Here is a 4890-nt window from a genome sequence, read left to right as displayed (position 1 = left end):
AACATAGAATTGCATTATAGTACTAGTTCCGCTATGGAGAGGATTACTGCTTCGAAAAGTTTTGAAGTAATGACTGTTGATTTTACCAATATTACGTCACCAAAATGGATGACAGCGTTTTTGACAGAATACAAAATGTTTAAAATTTAATTTTATGACAAGAAAGCGTGTTATTTTTGCCAGAATATAATTTTTTGTGGCTTTTTATTAGGAAAACCAACATTTTGAAATACTTTTTCAACCATAGTAGAATACCCTATTGATAGTGATTTTTACGTTATCGAGGTTCTACTGTATTATAAAGATACTGAATAACTTAGACGCATAAAAAGACGTGACCCGCAATTAATTGATATTGTTCACTGTAATTTCCATTGTACCTAGTAGTTTATGCTGATTTAAATAAAATTGAATTGATTGTCATATTAAATGAACTCTCCTTATCATATCAGACATGAAATGCGTTTTGTTTATATTTACAATTTTTTATATCACATACAATTTTTATATCACATAAAAACAATTATATGTTAATCATAATAGACCGTGAGCGCATAAAGAAGCGATATTGCTGTGGCGCAGTTTATATCTGTAATGAGATTTAAACCGTGGCTGAATTATTAAATTTATGGAGATGTGATAAAAGAAGTTTGGTAATAAAGAAAAATGAGTTTTTTAACCGTGGCTGGATTATTAAATTTATGGAAATCGAGTTTTTCAATTTTCGAGTTGTGATTTTCATATTTCGACATTTTATGTCACTGCAGTTTATAACTTTAAGTTATCGATAAAAAAAATTACGAAAAAACAAGTGACAATAAGATTGTTACAAGGATTGAAAATGGAATCAAATTTTTCAATTTGATTTCAAATGATTTTTTTCTTTATTTTACCTTTCGAGTAACGAGTTAATTTAACCTAATTTTTTATATACAAACTTACCTTACTAAAAAAAATAATTACAGACATTTCGCTTCATTATGGGCTTACGGTCTATAAACTGTATAAAACAAAATTTATCATGAATTAAAGAATGTATAGATAGGTAGGTATAAAATACAAAATTTAATAAATGCTTTTTGTCTAGTAAATCATTGTCAAGTTTCAATATCAACTATAGGTATTTACCCAAATCAGCCCCAGTGTTGTGAATTTGAAATATGTATATTAAGTTTAGATGCAAGTTTGTAACGCTCAGCAATATTGATGCTACAAATCACCTAATTAATTGTTTTCTCTAAAACCACTAAAGCTGAGTAGTTGATTTATGATAAGCTTGAAATAGTGAGCTTATTGACTCTAATTTCATGCCAAACTCCTCCGATAATATTAAGGGAGGCAAAGGGATCAATTTTTGGGAAAAAATTTTTTTGTTAAGAAATTTGTATCAAAGCTTGTAAAAAAAAAGTATTTTTCGAGGGTAAATTCGAAATTTTCTAAAACCAAAAATTTATCCTACTATAAACGTTTATGTTTTTTAAATTTATACAATTTCCAGACCCTCAAGTGGACACCACCAAGTATGCATCTCATTTTCCCAGAAATAGACACAATCTAAAAATATGCTTGCATATATAGAATGTTAAAAATTTATTATTTACACAATTTACGAAATCTTAATTATTTACAAATTTTACAAAATTTTAATGAAGGTGTATGTTCATATTAACCTTCCTGGAAAAATTATCTATATGAAAGTGTAAACCGTTTCAAAATCTATTATGTGCAAAGATATTGTACTATTATTTTATCTATGATTATGTGGCATTGCATATAAGCAGACAGGCAGACTACTATGTACAGATAATACTAGCACAATTATTAAACAGGGCCTATACAGGGTATTTCAACGATTAAGAATATATAAAAGGTCTCTTGGGTTTAATTATTGGGTTTTGGTCAATAAATTTTTTAGTAAAAAACAAGTGAAAACAAACAATTGACTGAGTTAATTGTTGAAATACCATGCATAGTCAGTGTTGATTTCTTTATCACATAACACATACATACATGTGACACATACATAACTGATAATCAAGTATAGTACATATTATAAAATTTCCGCCTAATTGGCGCCCTCACGGGTAAACAGTGATGTTTACGAAAAAATGTTTCAAACAAAAGTTGTTTAATTTTTGATAAGGAACATTTTTTAAATTTAAACTTTTGTTCCATCTCTAACGGTTTACAAGATGGATCCTACGGACCTGAGACCCAATTGACCTATGATACTCATTTACGAACTTGACCTCACTTTTTAAGTCCGCTGTAAAAATTTCAGCTCGATATCTTTTTTCGTTTTTGAGTTATCGTGTCCACAGACGGACGGAGGACGGACGGACGGACGGACAACCGGAAATGGACTAATTAGGGGATTTTATGAACACCTATGACAAAATTTTTTTCCTAGCATCATTATTTTTAAGCGTTACAAACTTGGGACTAAACTTAATATACTATGTATATTTCATATATACATGGTATAAAAAAACCGAATATGTATATGGTTATATAATAGTTTAAAGTTAACTGATTAAGACGATCATGCCTATTAATTATTATTAATTAATTCATAAACCTATAATTGCAATTCCTTGAATATTATTTATTATTAATTTAATATTAACTTTAAGTGCCTTGAATTTTGTATATTTTATGATTTTATGTTTGTATTAAAATAAAAATTTTTTTTCAAAAAATGCGCATATAATAAAGTCTTTTAAAATTGTGACCATAATCTACTGAAGAATAAATAATTAACTATAAATATTCATTTATTAATTAATAGTAACTTAATTTTGTTACATAATATACTATATCACTGTGATTCTCCAAAACATATAGGGCGATGGTGGTGTAATGGTCAGCATAGTTGCCTTCCAAGCAGTTGATCCGGGTTCGATTCCCGGCCATCGCACTTAAATTTTTTTATTATTTTAAGTTTGATTATTATTGATCATAAATTAATACTACAACCATACAAAAGTAAAATTATAATTTCAACTAAAGTTTTTAAAAAACATAAATGTGGCCAGGGACTTTTCTTAAAGGGGAGTCAAAATTCGTGTAAAAACCGTATGTAATCATTGTAGATGTAATTGATTCAACTACTAGCAAGTAAAATTTTCTAGTGTAAAAATAAATAAAAAATTTTTTGTTATTTATTAATTTTGACCCCAGTTTTTACCCTCTTAGTATTATCGAATCGGACAAGTATGACATTAAGTCATACTTTCACATCGATTTTTTCGGAAAGCAATTTTTAATCAATTTAAATTTGACATAAAAATGGCATAACATCGAAATCATGGAATATTTTGGTTTAAAAAATTTTGTTTCTGTTGGATTAAAAACTGAATCGACAAAATATAAAAAAAATTTTCTTTTTTCTTTCTTTCGTCTCCGAGTGCTCCAGAATAAATAAATAATTGCTCCGTCCTGAGTTTTTAGCATTTTTGAATTGGGTAGGCTTGGGATCCTATGCATGAGTTTAAATTTAGTACTGCGCAAATAAAAAATAAAACTGTAGAATGTTTTTCCCGTAACAATACGGTAGGAAAGGCGTTATGTAGGCCGATCTTCTTCAATACAAATTATTTAATATCTTTATATTAGTTTCCTTCTATGAAAATTTCAAAATTATAATATCTGAAATTATAATAGGTAATATTTTCGCAGAAAATATAAGTATCGACGAATCCAAAGTGGAGAGCTTCGGTATGCTACCCAAAAAGGTAAGTATCATTTGTTCTCCGGATCAACTGCTTGTTACAATTTTGGATCGTTTTTGGAGACCATCCTTCACGAAGCAAAGTTTTTGGATGAAATTAAGCAATATATTATGAAAATTTTTATCAAGTTTCACGGAAACGGTAAATAATTGCATATAGAGTAGAGTTTCTTTTCAAAAAATTAAACACGACGCGTGTGAACAGATAAAAAATTTCTTTGTCGCCAAGTAGGTACCTACTGCAGAATATAGATATTGTAAAAAATAAATATCTATTTAAAATCATGAAGTGCTTTTATTAATAAAGATTGTCTGCTTATAAATTCCACCACGTAACTTGTTGATGTCAGCACTTAATACTAAAGTAGTGTAATTCTCGTTCATTATTGAAGTTTACTATGCTTAACATAAACAGTTTCAAGTTGCAAAATAATATATTCAAACATAGATGTCGTACAAGTAAACAATTTTGTTCAACAATACTAATAATAAAATATAAATGCACTAAAAAAATAAAAACGCGACAATTCTTGTTTTGTTAAAATCCACAATATTTGCAGGCATGTAACTTTGTTATTTTTGGTTCTATCAGACTATCGGACTCTATATAAGTGTAAAAAAGTAAATTTGAAGATACGGTACTCTAAAACAACATACCTACTCTATCACTCGAAGTATTGTCATGGCAATCAGAAATTCATGATAATTTGTAAACGGAAAAAAATGCTCAATATTTCTCTTGATGCAAGGCACTTATCACATCCTTTTTATGAAAAGTGTTATCACTTGAAAGTTGAATTTGCCTCCTTCAATTTGGTGTTCGTTTCATAGTCCTACGATTTTTCGTTGTCAATTTATGAGATATTTTGTTAGCAATGATGAAATATGTTCTAAAATACAAATATCTCAAAATATTTACGAAAATATGAAAAATTAAACGTTGCGATGAAAACGACATCAAATTGAAGGGGGAAATAAGACTCCCTGAAGAGCATCAAATTTCTATAAAAAATAAGCGTGCCGTGAGTCAGGACAAATATTCAACTTTTTTTCCCTATACAACAGGTCTTGAAATTCTGATTATCATGACAATTCACTGAGTTTTAGAGTTTATTGGAATAGCGTCTTCAAGTTTACTTCTTAATACTTAAAATGAGCTC

General features: G+C 28.5%; 1 non-coding gene across 1 annotated transcript; it reads left to right on the top strand.

Annotated features, from left to right (window-relative positions):
• The first annotated feature begins 2845 nt into the window (after positions 1 to 2845).
• On the top strand, positions 2846 to 2917 carry Trnag-ucc. Its single transcript has one exon. It is a non-coding gene; the product is annotated as a tRNA-Gly (tRNA).
• The last annotated feature ends 1973 nt before the right edge of the window (positions 2918 to 4890 follow it).

This window comes from Chrysoperla carnea, chromosome 1, assembly GCF_905475395.1.
Source record: "Chrysoperla carnea chromosome 1, inChrCarn1.1, whole genome shotgun sequence".
In the NCBI taxonomy this organism is placed as follows: domain Eukaryota; kingdom Metazoa; phylum Arthropoda; class Insecta; order Neuroptera; family Chrysopidae; genus Chrysoperla; species Chrysoperla carnea.
The sequence above is the reverse complement of the archived record's forward strand: the minus strand, read 5'-3'. Positions and strand labels throughout refer to the sequence as shown.